We start from the raw sequence: 17234 nt of genomic DNA, 5'->3' as shown, positions 1-17234 counted from the left end.
ATCATTTTAAATATAAGGGAGGGATTTAGACTGCTAAATAGCACCTTGCTTTTATGCAGTCAGAAATAATTTCACTTTTCTTCTAAACAAGAATTGGAAATGGCATTAGCTTTAAAGCAGCCAATAAACCTAGTATGGTGATCAAGTATCTGTATGCTTCATCTAAATAAAAATCATATGACAAAACTGGGATGGAAAAAAAATGGATGGAAAAGCTGTGGGTATTCAGACTGCCAAGACATGGGCTTCTTAATATTCTGGTCAGCTTTTGCATCCGGCGGTAGCTTACTGTCAGCCCTTCCCCAGCATTGGTTATCTAGAGTGGGTTCCAACACCTTCCGGTCCAGCATTATCCAGTTTTGGAGCCAGTTCTAGACCAGGCTGGCTGAATCTCTATGGCCCATAATCATCCATAGGTGGGAATTACTTAAGCCTAGCTGTCTTGTGTCATTTTCCTAATCATTGTCCATCTCCAGTCTTCACTTTCCTTCCTCTCCAGTTTAGATTCTGTGTATTAAAAATGATGTAAAATATTTTTTCTGCCTCTGGGCTAAATGGAGATGGAGAGTAGAATCAAGTTTGGTTAGAGAAGAATAGAATGTTATATCACTTTTCACATATAACATACCTATGCCAATTTTATACCTCTCTAAAGATAGCAGAATTGCCATGTTCTTCCTTTTGTCATCCCACCTTTCTGACAAAGCACCAATTCTGCTCAGCCCAAATACCGGTTTTCTCTAAGTATGTGAATGCTCAAATGAACGCTCCTAAAGAATATCATGGGGGGATTGGGTGGCTCAGTCATTAAGCCTCTGCCTTTGGCTCAGGTCATGATCCTGGAGTCCTGGGATGGAGCAAGCCAGCATCTGGCTCCCTGCTCAGCGGGAAGCCTGCTTCTCCCTCTTCCACTCCCCCTGCTTGTGTTCCGTCTCTGGCTGTCTCTCTCTCTGTGTCAAATAAATAAAATCTTTAAAAAAAAAAAGAATTTCATGAATTCAGCAGATTGCTTCCCACATAAATTCATCAGTTCCTTACTTGGACTCCAAGACTGCCTAGCAAGCCTGCTGTATTTTACTGGCCAACTCTCTTTCTCTCAGGACAGAAATGATTTCAAAATTTTTCTACTCTCCTTAAACTTCTGGAGGCAACTTTGTTACAATTTTTCATAGAATATATAGAGTCCAGTAGATGGATTTCCTCACCTTTCGTCGTTGAATCTATGTACTTACCCACACACTGACACATCTGTATTCATTCTCTCTTCATGGCCTCCTCTATGGAGGATGAACTGTCCTTTCCTAGCCAGGGTTCAGACCTCCACCTCTTGTTTCTGATCATATTCCTTTTGTATTAGTCAGAGCGCTCCAGAGAAACAAAACATATGCATAAAAGGGGATTTATTATAAGAAATTGGCTTACCTTGCCATCTCTACTTGATCCTTCTCATCTACATTTAAATGGGTTTAAGTGTCTCTGATCTTGAAATATCAAGGACAAAAACTATATAATATTTGAATTTTCTTTCTTTTCTTAAAACAGATTTTATTTATTAATTTGACACAGAGAGAGATTGTGTGCTTAGGGGAGGGACTCTGGGGAGTGGGGAAGGAGGCTATCCACTGAGCAAGGAGCCCGATGCGAGGCTTGATGTGGGGCTCAATCCCAGGACCCTGGGATTAGGACCTGAACTGAAGACAGATGCTTAACCCACTGAGCCACCCAGGTGCCCTCCTTTTTTCTTTTTTCTTTTTTTTAAGTAATCTCTATACCCAGTGCAGGTTTTGAAATCAGGACTCCAAGATCAAATGTCATATGCTCTACCAACTGAACCAATGAGGCACCCTTAAATTTTCTTTCTTACTAAATGTCTTTTTCTTATCAATTTTATTTTATTTTACCTTTTGTACTCTTGGATGTGAACTCAAATTTTCTTTTAGGTCATCTGATATTCATCCCATACCCATTTTATTCCTAGTTCCTTGAGCAGCAGAAACTTAACGAATGAGTTAATTCAACTGAAAATTTACTCTATGCCCATATTTGGAAACATAGTGCATGGAAAAATGCTCACAGGTTGTATTACTAGAATTAAATATTCATTGACTAAGTGCCTATTATATGCCAGACATTGCTATTGGAGCTGGAGATACACTGGTGAATAGACTAGGCAAGCTCTCTCTTTTCTTATAGACTTAAATTCTCTGGAGTAAGTAGAGGGAGGGGCAAATAAATAAATAAATACTAAATATGTATCAACATGTATGCATACATCGAAAAATAGATGTATGAAAAGATGATTGCATAAGTAAATAAGAAAGCACCATATCGGGAGAGTGCTGTGCAGAGAATTAAAATAGCAGTGATGTGCTAGAGATTGGTTAGGCTGTCACTTTAGTCCGGGTTGTTATTATACCGATTTGAAGGTGACATTTAAGTTGAAATCTAAAATGGATAAGCAGAGAAAGAGTTTATTTGAGGCATATGTAACACCTTCGGCAAACAACTCGTGTCTTGGAACAGAAAGAAGACCAAAGTGGTTGAAGTGTGGTGTGCAAGAAAGTGGTATGATTAAGATCAGAATTATAGGCAAATGCCTAGCACTTTGTAAGCTGTGGAAGGAATTTAACTTTTCTGCCAAGTAGGATGAAAAGCCACTGGGGGATTTTAAGGAGGGTAGCAGGGCAATCTGATGTATGTTTTAGGATGAGTGCTCGGGCTGCTGCATAAAGAATGGGTTGTAGTGGTGCCGGAGTGGAAGTGGGGGGCTCAGTAAGAAGGTCACTGGAGTAGTTGGGGCAAGACATGATGGCGGCTTTGGTCAGTCCTAATGGTAGCAAGACTGCTGGGCCAATGTGTATGTGTTTTTTCCCATTTTGCAAATCCCCCCAAAAGAATTTTACTAATTTACATTCCTCACATGGTGTGTGAGAGTGTATTATAATAATGTAAAGCTGGATGTTGTTTAGAGAGCCACAGTTCAGTGTCACGTAAGATGAAAACAAGACCCATTCATCTTACATGCATTTGTTCAAAATGACATGTTTCTTTCCTAGGGAAGAACCCTGAGCATCTGCCAGGTTCTGGTAAACTATAATAGACCACCATGTTTCTCAGCATTTCTCTTCTCTACGCTGTATGTTCTTTTGTCTGACACTTCTCTGCAGCACCTCTCCATGTTATGCATGCGTGTTATGCATTTTATTTCTTCTTTTAGATGATGAACTCTGAGAGCAGGTGGAATCTGTCAACTTATGCTACAGTGCTCACCAAGACTGGTGCTTACGAATTACCCACAACAACATGATCAAATCACTGGAAAAAAAGTAAATCAACCACCCATTATGTTTATTTTTCTACTACAATTTGTGGTCACTGAGAGTAGTGAATCCTAACAGTCCTCCTGTGATTATTCAATATCTATACTCACTTCTCAGATACAGCTAGGGAGCGAATCCAAAGAATACCTTCCATCTATACATAGTGGAAAAGATTTGGAATTCAGATTCAGAGACCTTGGATTCAAGTTTAGGCTTTTTCCTTTCTCGTAGTGTGACCTTGGGCCTTTCTTTGTTGCTTCAACTGTAAACCAGACTAATAATTGGTACTTTTCTTACCTCCATCACAAAACTTCATGAAATTCTGTATGTTATATGTGAAAAGAGCTTGCGAATTCTAAAGTACACTTAAGTGCTACTATTTAATAAAAGCTATAATTGATTGAGCTATTAACTATGCTTCAGATACTGTTAAAGTTGCACCTGGATCGACTTATTCCTCATGACACTCTTGTGAGGCCAGGGTATTTCTTCGGATAAAAAAATGGAGGAGAGATTAAATAACTTGTTCAAGGTCTCACACCCACTAAATGACAGAGCCAGGACTTAAATCCAGATAATTTGACCATATAGTCCCTGCTTTTAACCACTATGCTCTGTGAGTACTCTGTGAAGTTGATATTATTAAAATATTGAAATTACATGTATTGATACAAAATATATGCCAGGCATTGTGCTAAACACAAAGGGTACAATAAGGAAAAGGCAGGGTCAGTCATAGCTTTTTAAATATCCGTCCAAGTGGAGAATTGTTTTTCTTTAAAATAAAAAAAAATAATAATGGTCCTTTACTTAGTATGTGTAAATTAATAGATAATGAGTCAAAATAATATAGACTAGCACACAATTTTTAACATAATCATCGCACTAGTAAATATTCTTTATTAACTGGTCCGTATTTTTTTTTTTCCCCAGAAAATAACTTTGTCTTAACATTCCACAGAGGCTAATCTTATTTCAAATAGATAAACAATTGTTTTCATTTTCTCAGTATTTGTGGATTTTCAAATATGTTCAAGACTTCAGTCATGTTTAAAGACCTCAGCTAATGTGATACCACTTTCATTTTCAATTTAGTGGTCAGAATGACTTTTATTAAAGAATGCTAAAGAAAATAAACATGTGCAGGTGGGTTTACTAAACATATATTTTTATGACTATAGTACTATGGAAACTGGATTTTTACAGCTTGATAGAAGATCTCATTTTAACTGCCTAATGGAGATATGATTTTTTAGAATATTTAAAAAAGAATTTTCTTCAGTTTATGTCATACAAATTCAATCTTTTCTTGCACACATTTTTTTCTGTGCCACAACAGATGATTATGCAAGGCCATTTATGTAAGTGAATTGCTCAGTGATATTATCAGCCAAAATTGTAGGTTGAGGTCAAGTGATGTCAAGTCATTATTTAAAGAAACAAAGGCAAAGGGAAAAAGACAGATTGTAGAGGAGAAATTTAATACATTTTGGCAACATAAGTAGGAAGGTCAGTAAAGGACACAAAGCTAGAGTGATGTCATTATAATTGGCTATAGTTCAGAAGTGGCAGGGTGGCAGTTAGCCAAAAAGGCACTTTGATGTTGTTTGTTTATATATTGCTATTTAGCTATCCATATCCAGAAGTGGAGATTACAGCAGATAATTTTATGGTGGATGATGAATACTGTGGTTACTGTCTTATTTTAAACTTTGTTTCTAAAAATGCAGTGACTATATCTTATTCGGAGCTTTCATTTCTAAGATGCGTTTCCTCCATACATGCAGATCTGTAGGATCCTCTACAATTTAGACAGGTCAAACTGCTGCAGGGATATTTGTTTGTTGAAGTGATATGGATATAGATTTTGAGTTCAGACAAAGCATTAAAGGAAGATTTCCATGACGTCTTAAAATGATGAAATAGTCAGATCTCTGCAGTATTCTGTCCTAGCTTCACAGATGGTATTTATGCCATACCTATAAAGAGGGAGAAAGGAGTCAGCTGGAAAGCTATTTTCCTTTTTCAGTCTCGAATTAGACTGTGCTCGTCCCCTTGTACACCATGATTACCCAACCAATTCTTAGTCTATTGGCTAAATTATGTGTATTTAGCAACTGATGGCTTCCTATTGGTAAGATATTTTAGATGTAGTTTTTGTTACCTGCAGGTATGATTGATAAAACAAACCTGTCAAACAGAAATATAATGCAAGCCACAAATAAGAGTCACATGTTATCTTAAATTTTCAAGTAAAATTTCACATAAAAATATTTAAAATTAGGGAAATATATCCAAAGTATTGTCATTTTTTTCAACATGGGGCTCAAACTCATGACCCAGAGATCAAGAGTCACATGCTCTACCTAGCCAGCTAGGTGCCCCAAAGCATTATCCTTAAAATATGTAACCAAAAACACCCTCAATGCGGCAGATGGTCTTGAGACTACAAATAATACTTATTGTTCTACTCTTCTACCCATTCTAGAGTCTCTTCACCCTTGGTGAAACACTTTTTGCTAGCCTAGATTGTTTATCTAATGGGTCATCCTGACTATATCCTTCACAGGACATGCAGCAACCTAACTCCCTACTGTGAAATCAGACAGAGGCATCCACTTGGGTCTTTCCCACTGACTCTTACCTCCAAAGTCCAAGCCACCAACCTGGGGTAGGGGTAGGGCTGTTTGTTAGATACTAATTATGTCGATTCCAATATAAAATGAGGGATAGAGGAAATGATTGCCGGGTTGTTTGAGGGTCCTGTTGTACCCACTGTAAACTGTACCTAGTGAATTTATTTATTACCAGGTGCACTCACTCTGACATGGAGTCTTGGATGAATTTGCATTCCTGAATAATAAATATGACCTTGACATTTCCAGGAATTCTCTTTCTCCAGTGAATAATTACCTGAGAAAATGGGCATAGATTTCTGTGGAGAACTGGTTGAATTATTATCATATAATGTTGCCATCATATTTCATGGTGATTTCTCATAGATTCTTTTTTTTTAAGATTTTATTTATTTATTTGACAGAGAGAGAGAGAGAGAGAGATATCACAAGTAGGCAGAGAGGCAGGCAGAGAGAGAGAAGGGAAGCAGGCTCACCGCTGAGCAGAGAGCCTGACACGGGGCTCGATCCCAGGACCCTGATATCATGACCTGAGCCGAACGAAGGCAGAGGCTTTAATCCACTAAGCCACCCAGGTGCCCCTGATTTCTCATAGATTCTTGACCTCTTCTTCAGTTACTGGAGGCCCAAAGCGGATTTGAGGTAGATCTTGAGAGGGGTATGTATTGTCTTGAAAGGCAGAAGTCTCTTCATTGTCTTCAAGTAAGGGATGTGGGGGGAATGCTTCTTTTTATCAAGGAATGGGTCACTTCTGATGGGCTCCAAAGGGTCAAGAGAATCTGAGTATTCAAGATTTTTGAGTGTAAAGATCTAGATATTCCCATTCCAGGTTTACTAATCCAGGTCCCTATCTTGGTATTGTCGAATTGCCTATTTTAGAATTTATCCTTCTCTGGAGTTTTGCTAACTTTATAATTCAGTTCTTGGAAAAAAAAAATCCTCAGCTTTCTTTGCCTTTCAGGTACAGTAGAGCAGAGGTTCTTTATGTGCTGCCAAGGAATCCCTCTGGCTTTCATATTCTACCTTAAATTGGTAATTAATTATCTCTAGTTTTTCATTGTTTTTCTCAGGTGGATTGATAGCCCTCAGCAACAGCCCCTCCTTCCACAGTCCCTATAATTACTATTTCCCCCAAATCTCTCAAATGCTTGAGGTATTGCCTGCAGCCAGTGCTTTCTCTTCCAGTTTGGGTCACCCCAGGTGAAGGTCTTAACAACTGCATTGCTACAGTATACCTGGAGCTGTTAGCACGCCACCCACCACCAGTGATGGAGTCCTCACTGCTGACCACCAGCAGGTGATTCAGCATCAAAGTCCCTTTTTAGATTTCCTTCTAGGCCCACTCCTAACTTCTGCTTTAGGTCAATATTCCGGGAAACAGACTTTGAGATGTAGATTTGCATGTGAGAGTTTTACTGGTGAATGCTCTCAAATCCAATACTGCTGAAGTCAACTTGAAGGCATTGAAAGAATTAGGATTAGGCAGAAGGAGAGATTGACACTGTCTTGCAGTTGCAATACGGAAGTTCTGGAGTTTATTTATTTTTATTTTTAAAATATTTTATTTATTTATTTGACAGAGATCACAAGTAGGCAGAGAGGCAGGCAGAGAGAAAGGAGGAAGCGGGCTCCTTGCAGAACAGAGAGGCCAATGCTGGGCTTGATCCCAGGATACTGGGATCATGACCTGAGCCGAAGGCAGAGGCTTTATCCACTGAGCCACCCAAGTGCCCCAAACTCTGGAGTTTATGTGGCTCTTTAGAATTGTCCCTAATTAAGGCATGAAAGATTGGCCCTTTTATTCCCTCCCCCTCCCCCATCCCAGGTAACCAATCATTGAATGTCGACTGCACTGCCCCTGGGGAGAGATGCAACCTTGGATCATGTGGCTCCCAGATTCCAGGAGAGGATTTCAGGTATGAGTTATTACTAGCCTATACTTCTGGAAGCTGGGGCGTGAGGGCCTTGGTCCAGAAGGCTGTTTGTGGGTGGCACACCCCAGATCTACTCCATTAGATCCTAGGCTTAGAGTGATTAGCTTTATGTAAAACACTTATACATACAACATTAGAGTGCCCAGCACAACACTCTCAGCCCTTGTTCTCAAGGTAGAGGACAGGAAATTCCTATTGGAGGAAACATCTGTAAAGTTAAGATCCAGACTTTGCATCTTGTACCCTTTTTCCTCAACCTGGATGTTAATAAGAGTGAAATTCCCTAACAATTACTAAAATTCTTTTCTAATCACAGGGGAAGTTATGTTTCTGCAAATTAGCACTTTCATGACCTGAAGGTCCTTTCTTCCTATTACCGTACTTGAAGGCTGGCATAGTTAGTTCATACTGAGCATGTGGGCAGTCACTGACATATTTCTATAAATACGTGGTGCAAATATCTCAGTGGAGACTAAGTATTCAAACATATGTGCAAAATTTACAGTGGGGTCATCACCCAGAAAATAGAAGTCTTACAGACAAGGCATGCCATTCAGTAACAGTTGTATATAAAGGACTTAATCAAACATGTAGTGAATTTACAGAAATGTACAGATACCTTGGATGCCCATTAGATTATCCCTGCAAGCACACTATCTCTCTGTATAAATGATTAACTCCATAAGTTCAAAGAAAATATAGATCATGGGCTAAGTCATATATGAGGCCAAATGATTGCATTTATTGTACGATTAATATTGCTATCTCATTTTGTGATATACTTAGCTGTTATCATCTCTCATAGACTTTAGTCATTTATATAACTTAAGCACAACTTCTTTTGGGCATGAGGCCATATTAACCATAAAGTTCTGAAATATCTGATGAAGTTTTGCCAACAGTAAGAAATTTCAATATTAGAATCAAGTAATTACTTGATAAAAAATCTCAGTACCAAGTGGTTTCATTACTTTCCCCCCACATCAAGTTCTTCTCTTCTTTCTTGCTGTCTCATTTATTGAGGGCAACTAGATATTAGAGAGCATGTGTACAATCAACTGTAACACAAATAGGCAGTGTCCTATTTTTAACTTTTTGATAAAAGTGAAGAAATGAACACTGGGGGCGCCTGGGTGGCTCAGTGCATTAAAGCCCCTGCCTTCGGCTCAGGTCATGATCCCAGGGTCCTGGGATCGAGCCCCACATCGGGCTCTGTGCTCCGCGGGGAGCCTGCTTCCTCCTCTCTCTCTGCCTGCCTCTCTGCCTATTTGTGATTTCTCTCTGTCAAATAAATAAAAAAAAAAAAAAAAAAAAAAGAAATGAACACTGAAGAATCATGCATTTAAACCCAGATAGAGGGGTGCCTGGGTAGGTCAGTTGGTTAAGTGTCTGACACTTGATTACCATGAAGGTAATCAAGGTTGTGAGATCAAGCCCTGCATCCTGCTCTGCATTGTGTGGAGCCTGCTTGGGATTTTCTCTCTCCCTCCGCCCCTCCCCCTGCTTATGTGCTCTTTCTCTCAAAAAACAAAACAGGAGCTGGGTGGGAGGGATGGGGGGGCTGGGCGATGGACACTAGGGAGGATATGTGCTATGGTGAATGCTGTGAATTGTGTAAGATTGATGAATCATAGGCCTGCACCCCTGAAACAAATAATACATTATATATTAATAAAAAACAAAACACTCAGAGATAGTTCTGTTCATAAAATGCTAATGTTAGCATACTACATAGCTGTCCCATTTTTTAATAGTTGAATAAATACATTTGATGTTATTCAAATATGCATAACATAGAAGAAAGTACCTCTACATTAAGTTCCTAGGATGTTTAGTCACAATTATCTCCTTAGCCAGAATTAGGCAAGGTACAAGTCATTGACAGCACAACAGACTTGTTGATTTAGGACTTTTGCCCTCCCTCCCCTCCTTCCCGTTAAGAAACAGACGCTAATGGCTTCTTTTTGGTCTTTATCCTGTTTTCCTCTGAAGAATTTGGCAGTATTGATTGTTGTCTCTTCAGAAAATGATTTCCTCCTCTTAGTTTTCCGGGTCTCAGGATTACTTTCTAATCTGTTTCTTTCTTCGTTTCTTTTAGTAATTTCTCCCTCTCTATCCTTTAAATATGGATGTTACCCATGGTTCTGCCTTTTCTTTCTAGGTTATTTACTTTCTGTCTTTTCTGCTTCATCTATGTCCATCACTCCAGCATGACCTATATGCCAATGACTTCCATATCTCTCTTTAGATATAGAGGGCCATCTTCACAAAGATGCCCTATAGGTTTCTTATATTCTATCCCAGACTGAATCACCATGCATCTGATGAATGTCAGTTTGAACAATCACAAACTGGGAAGCAGAAATGTAACTCTATGTTCCACAGTATCTCATGTCCCCTCAAGATATAGCATATTTATTTGGAAGACAGTAGTTTCAAAATTATCTCCCAAACTCAGGATCTATGGGCCATGGTACACACCTTATGTAAATGAGTGAGAGCTTCGTGAAGTGTTCATTTATTAAACAAACTTTAAGTTAACTGATTATGTAATGTTTTCTCACAATTTTGTGATAAGATTCATTTAGAGAGCTGGAGATTAATTCCACTAATTACAACAGGGCCTGGTATGGGCTAGTAACTTGGAAATTTTTATATTTTGCAAATATCTCCAGATGATTATCATGATCCAAGGAAATGAAAATGCTGACTTGAACCATGCTTTTCAGCTTCTTTAGATTTTACGTCTTGAACTACTGATCCCTGAATGACCCATGGAAAAGTCTCAACCAGTCCACTTATAGGAAAGGAAAGCAAGTTTTCTGAACATTTGGTTTGATAAATTCTTTGGAAGCATCACAAATACTTCATTCTGGTTGTTTCCTATACGATACTGTTTCTGATTTCCACTTTTAGCCCAATGTCTTTTAGATCACATTTTCCTTGGAGCTCTATCTTCCTTGAGTTGAGATATATCAATCCAATTAAATCACTGTTAAAAATTGGTTTCTTATGAAAGGACTGTCACCTCAAGTAACCTTTGCTTCTTTCTCTCTTCTCCTTTCTCTCCTAAAACTTAAGCCGCTAGGGTGCTTTGTATGAACTCAATATTCTGGCCTTTCTACCTTTAACCTCCTATTACCAACCCCATGTATGTCAGCCTGAATTTCCTTCTCTCTCTCTCTTTTTCCACAGCTCCTATTTCGTGGGCGTCCTGGTCCAGATAATGCCTCCTTGCATGGACATCATCTTGCAAACACTGCTGATGATGTAGAGGATGGGAAAAATCATGGAGGATTTCACACCTCTTGCCCGAGTTTGCCAGTGACCTTAAGCCAGACCCTTCAGGTTGTGAGGGCCAGGGATCTTCTCTTTGGGCACAGCGTGCTGATGGGACTGAAAATTGCGAAGCTCCTGGCCAGAGCCAGGTCAGTCCCTTCTTGAACTCATCCTGACGGTCGCTGGTGGTCATATTCAGGGCACAGCTGGCCACATAGTCGGTGGCTGTGGCCTCTGGGAAGACGCAGCGACGTTTGCCCACCACCACACCAGCTCGAGATCCAAGTGCAGGCTGTGGCTGTAGGCGGGCTGGAGGGCGGCAAAGCCCTGGGGCGGGGCGGGGGGGCGTAGGTGGAGGACTGCTTCAGGAAGAGCACCCACCCTGCTCGGAACTGCTCTCTGCAACTCCAAGGTGTGGTTCACGTAGTGCCTGCCCACAGACGCAGTATTCCTCCCCAGCTCCCTGCACAAGCGCAAAGGCTGCCAGGGTTCTTGCCAGTTGCTCCTGAAGTCGGGTGGATTTTGCCAGGCGGGGTCACGTGACACCTACGCCTACGGCTACCCGGAGAGGACTAATTACCTTGGGACTTCTCGCGTGGCGTTCGAGGGCGAGTACTGTCGCGGCGCTCGGGCTTCTGGGAACCACTCGCCTGTGGCCTTGGCACTCAGGCCTGGTCCCTGGAGAGAGGGAGGGGTTCTATAATATCTCCGTTTGTTCTCAGCTTTGAGGATGGATGTTATGTTCTCATGCTTTTTTTTAATGTATCAGTCTGTTTTAAGTTTTCGTCTTTTTTTTTTTTCCTCGTAATTTCTCAATCTGTCAATTTTTCCTACAACTCTTAAGGATTCTCTTCTCCTGCTACTCCTTGCCAGGAGGGCACTTGGGTGCAGAAAGGGAGCTTTTATAGCCTAGGGCGGTGGGGGAGGGACATCCGGACCGGAGCTCTTCTCCACTCACTCTCACTGGTGTCCAGCCCACTTCACCAGGTCTGTGGTGCCACTCTCTGCCTTTTTTTTTTTTTTAAGAGTTTATTTATTCATTTGAGAGAGAGAGAGAAAAAGACAGAACACAAGCAGGAGGAGGGGGAGAGGCAGAGGGAGAGGGAGAAGCAGACTCCCCGCTGAGCTGGGAGTCTGAGGTGGTGCTCCATCGGCCTTGGAGATCATGACCTGAGCCGAAGCTGGACGCTTAACCAGCTGGTCCACCCAGGTGCCCCACCAGTCTCTGTCTTTGCAGGTAGACTGGCTCACTTGATCTACCTACCTACCTGGGCTGGTCTCCACTGAGGTGTGAATTGCCACACTGTGGTTTTGAGGTGTGTTCTCTTGATAATTTCTTTCCTTACCACTGCCTCTAACTGTGCATTTGCTCTTGGCAAAACTCCTGGCCTCTTCTGTAGCCCACCCTTTCTGCACCTGTCATGCAGAGGCATACTCATCTGGTATGAGTGCCCTCAATTTCCTGCTTAGGCATCTCCCTCACTAATTGCTGTTTTGCAATACTCAGGCCATGCTGGCTATTGCACTGCTCTCTCTACTGAGTTTCTTTAACTGATGATTCCCCAAACTAGGCCCAGGGAAGAATCAGCTTCAAGATTTTTAGATCTACCCTTTCTCTCCCTCCGATGCACCCAAGTGTGTTCTATCACGATTGCTCCCTCTGGAGGTCTTAGGACCTCATAAGGGACACTTAAGTCTCAGTGTGTCAGTCAGGGTATTGGACGATCTAGAGATGGCATACTGAAGTTGGGCAATTTCAGAAGATTTTAATAAAGGGACTATTAACTAAGGGGTAAATAAGGAAACCACATGGGACAGTGCAGGACTCAGACTAGGAATAGCAGGATGGCCAGGCAGAAGTCGGGAAGCATTGGCGGATGCAGACAGCCTGTGACAATCCCACAAGGAAGGAGATAGTAAGTATCCTTTTTTTTTTTTTTTAAAGATTTTATTTATTTATTTCACAGACAGAGATCACAAGTAGGCAGAGAGGCAGACAGAGGGAGAGAGAAGAGGAAGCAGGCTCCCTGCTGAGCAGAGAGCCCAATGCGGGGCTTGATCCCAGGACCCTGGGATCATGACCTGAGCCGAAGACAGAGGCTTTAACTCACTGAGCCACCCAGGCGCCCCGAAAGTAAGTATCCTAACCCCCTTTTTTCCCACTGATCTTTTCTAGGTGCTCTTCATTGGCTGAATTCAGTAAGAAGCCAGAGGGGGGTAACCTGTAAATGCAGCCCATCCCTTGCTAGAATCCAGCCAGTCTCCTGGGCTGTGGAGCAGGTGGAGAATGGATCTGAAAGGGCAAGTGGAATATCCCAGCCGACTCAGTTTCCTGGAGGTACGGAGAAAATTGTGTGTGTGTGTGTGTGTGAGAGAGAGAGAGAGAGAAAGAAGTAGAGGAATACTCACGGAAATTACTGACTGTAAAGAAATGTTATTGATAGAACAGTTGTTTTACATTTAAGTTACACGTTGTAAGAAAGAAAGTCTGAGACCATTACACAGGATCATACAGGGGTGTGGGGACTACAGCTTGTCCTTTGGAGTTCTTTTTCTCAGCACCAGCCCTGGTAGCTAGCACAGATGAAATGCTCAGTAAGTATTTATTAATGTCTTTTTGTTCTAGGGGAACAAATCTGAAGTCAAGATGTGTTCACACAGTGTGATGGTTAATTTTATGTGTCAGCCTGATTGGCTAAAGGATGTCCAAATACCTGGCGAAACATTTCTAGCTGTGTCTGTGAGGGTGTTTTTGGAAGAGATTTTTGAATCATTCGAAGAGAGCATTTGAATCAGTAGCCTGGGTAAAGATCTACTATCATGAACTAATTGTGCAGACCCATTCTGTTGAGGGCAGAGAGAGGCATAAGGGTGAAATGTCTCTCTTCTTGAGCTGAAACTTCTGCCTTCTCCTCTCCACTGACATGGGAGCTCCTGGTTCTCAGGCCTCCTGATTATGGGACTTAGACCAGCATCTCTCCTCCTGCCCCCCAGGCCTTTGGCCTTGGATTTTATTATATTGACTTTCTTGCTTCTCCAGCTTTCAGATGGCAGATCATGGGACTTCTAGACTGTCATAATTGTTCCAGTTAATTGCTATAATAAATCTCCTCTTTTGTATATCTTTATATCCTATTGGTACTGTTTCTGTGGAGAAGTCCAATGCACAGTTTGGTTAGTTGAGTGTTCTCTAAATTGGACTGATGGCTATTGGAACTCCTCTTTTGGCAGTGACTGTCCTTGCTCAAATAACCTGATTTCTTAGTCAAAGAGGAGTGTCCTCAGAATGTTGTCCAAATTGAACCTTTTCTTTGTTCTTTCTTTAGCAGGATTTGTCTATTTACAACTTTTTTTTTCTTACAAACAAAAACATTTTTTTTTTTTTGTTTTGTTTTTGCTTTAAAATCCTCCCTCCCCTCTCTCCCCATTTCCAGCACTCTGCCCGGCTAACTTAAATGAACAGTAGTGCTGCTTCTGCTCATCCTTTTCTGTCTTTAGAAACAGTCACATGATGTGATTCTCTAGTGTTCCTTGAAGATCATCTCCATGATCAGGCTTTTTCTCCTAACCTCTGCTGATCTTGGCGGCCATCCTGGGAACCTTCTTCACATTTTCCATGTCAGCCCGTTTCTGGTCTAGAAGGGTATTAAGGATGTAGAATGATTATACGCTCTACTGCCTATTATATTGCTATCCTATTATAGAGCTTGTTCTTAAAATCTATCATGGGATATTATTTCTAACATATTTTTCTCATTTCTTTCCTTATCTAAGTGTACAGATCTTTTTAAAATTTCTATTAAAATACGTTTTATTTCAATCTGTGTGTACCACTTATTTTAGACCTGTAAATATAGTATTATTTCTCATATAAAATGTGGTCCAGAAGCTGCAAACTTGGTCACTGTGAGGGTCAGTCAGGTAATAATAGTGTGCGAAGCTGCCAGATTGGAGAAGATAGAGTGATGTTGGGACACTGGAATGAGGAGTACATATTTTACCTGGAAGTATTAAAATTTAACTTAAAAACAAGAATACTTTTCTGACAAAAATCAATTTAAAAATTTTCTATAGGACTGACTCAGTCCCTGTTTTAAATCACTGACAAAAACATTAATTAGCAATAATCGCGCCTCGGATAAACCTCATTGGCTACGATACTGCCACTGCACAAAGCTGACAAAAACATTAATAACATGGAGGCTCTACTGACCTTCTTGCTCATTTATTCACTTAACGCACGTTTATTGAATGCTGCAGGGTTCCAGGCATCCATTTAGGTATTGCACGTCTCAATGGAAATGCTAACATTAATACTGATACTAAGAATGTGTCCTTGACTCTCAAGTTCTCGGGCTCTAGTAAAACAGGTAGAAAGTGAATGTCTAATTATAGAACTATGTGGGGGTTTCCAGAGAGCTTGGAACCTAAAAGTGGGGGGTGGGTGACACTTGAGGACTCAGTGCTTGACAGAAGAGCTAATATCTTGCTTAAGCCTCAAAAAAATACATTTTTGGACTTGGGAATGCGGGAAAAGAGAAGTTTGAGAAAGGTAGACAGGAAACAGATTTTGAAAGCCAGCAGGTCAAACAGTAATGTTTTTCAAGAGATTCAGGAACATTTAGGAACATTTGTTACATCTGTTAAGGTTGGTAAAATTTTAAAAAGTATTTCTCATAATGCTGGGGATAGTTCATTCTAGGTCACATTATCTAAGGTTTTTTTTTTTTAATTGCTCATCTCTTTTAAGATTTTATCTATTTATTTGAGAGAAAGAGAGAGAGAGAATGAGCAGTGGGTAGGGCAGAGGAAGAGAGAGAGAGAGAGAAACAGACTCCCTGCTGAGTAGGAAGTCCACCTCCGGGCTTCAACCCAGGACCAGGAAGAGATCATGACCTGAACCGAAGGCAGATGCTTAACTGACTGAGCCACCCAGGCGCCCTGCTAAGGTTTTTTTTTTTTTTTTGAAAGAATTTTTGTTAACTATTCATAATTAAGGTTAAATACTAGTCTTTCTGGAATATCAGGAAACACTAACTAGTGGGCTAAGGGAAAAAAAAGTCCAGCGGTGCATCCTGTGTACTGTTAGTTTTTTGGAGTTTTATAATGAACACACTAGATGCCCTTTTGCCTCTTTTTTTGTTCTAGAACTATAACATTTTGTGAACACTATTCTGTGGAACAGCAGTTTATAATGCGCTGATCTGCCTTATAACAATATAATCATTGAGAAATGAAAAGTTATTGTCATCCAGGGATATCTGAGCTACCCTGCTCCCCAACAAAAGTCAACTTTTAATTCTTCCGCTAGTAGCAAAAACTTATTGAGCTCTTTACCAGTTCATTCTTCCCCTAAATTAACTTTTTATTGAAGAAGTTTGAGTAGTTATTTTCATAACTACTCATAGTCCCATCTCTGATAACGCCAAATGAAAGGTATTTGCAATGATTATATCATAGTTTTGTAATCATGATTAATTGTGCCCCAGTGTTACCAGAGGCAGGTTTAGGTGATTTCTTACTTGATGACTGCTGTTGCAAAAAGTATAAATAAAGAAGAGAGAGATTATTGAGTATTGTAGAGTATTCCATTTAATAAAATGAAAATCGGGTCTCTGCCTCCCAATGTGAAAATATGTGTAAGGGCTATGGAATCACAAAGAAAATAGTGTGAATCTTCAGGCTAGTAGTGGTTTCAAAACAGACCTAAATGACATTTTAAGAAGTATAGTGAAAAATGCCCGCTTTCTTTTAACTTTGGTAAGCACTGTTCAGTTTCTTTGCCTTTTTATTTTTTACAACACTGTATAGATAATTGGGGTTGAAAGTTAACCTGTTCTCAGTAAGAGCAATGTCTAAGCCATGGGACACTTGTTTACTCATGTTGTTCTTAAAGCTTTGCACAGAAAAGTAAGCAGGATTCTCCCTAGAGATTTTTTTTTTTTTTTTTTTTTTTTTTTTTGCAAACGACCTGCTGATCTGTGTAGGAGTGGTAGACAGCAAACAGCAAGGTCTGTGTAACACTCAGGTAAGAGCAGCCAGGCTAGACAAGAGTCAGAGCAAAA

At 40.4% G+C, this 17234-nt stretch overlaps 1 long non-coding RNA gene and 1 other non-coding gene across 2 annotated transcripts; one reads left to right on the top strand and one right to left on the bottom strand.

Annotated features, from left to right (window-relative positions):
* Positions 1-3218: 3218 nt before the first annotated feature.
* Positions 3219-14221, top strand: LOC123940862. The gene is made up of 3 exons (XR_006818106.1): positions 3219-3326; positions 7782-7872; positions 13346-14221. It is a non-coding gene; the product is annotated as an uncharacterized LOC123940862 (long non-coding RNA).
* Positions 14222-15212: 991 nt separating this feature from the next.
* On the bottom strand, positions 15213-15347 carry LOC123940994. Its single transcript, XR_006818131.1, has one exon. It is a non-coding gene; the product is annotated as a U4 spliceosomal RNA (small nuclear RNA).
* Between the last annotated feature and the right edge of the window lie 1887 nt (positions 15348-17234).

Source organism: Meles meles, chromosome 4, assembly GCF_922984935.1.
Source record: "Meles meles chromosome 4, mMelMel3.1 paternal haplotype, whole genome shotgun sequence".
Classification (NCBI taxonomy): Eukaryota; Metazoa; Chordata; class Mammalia; order Carnivora; family Mustelidae; genus Meles; species Meles meles.
The sequence above is the reverse complement of the archived record's forward strand: the minus strand, read 5'-3'. Positions and strand labels throughout refer to the sequence as shown.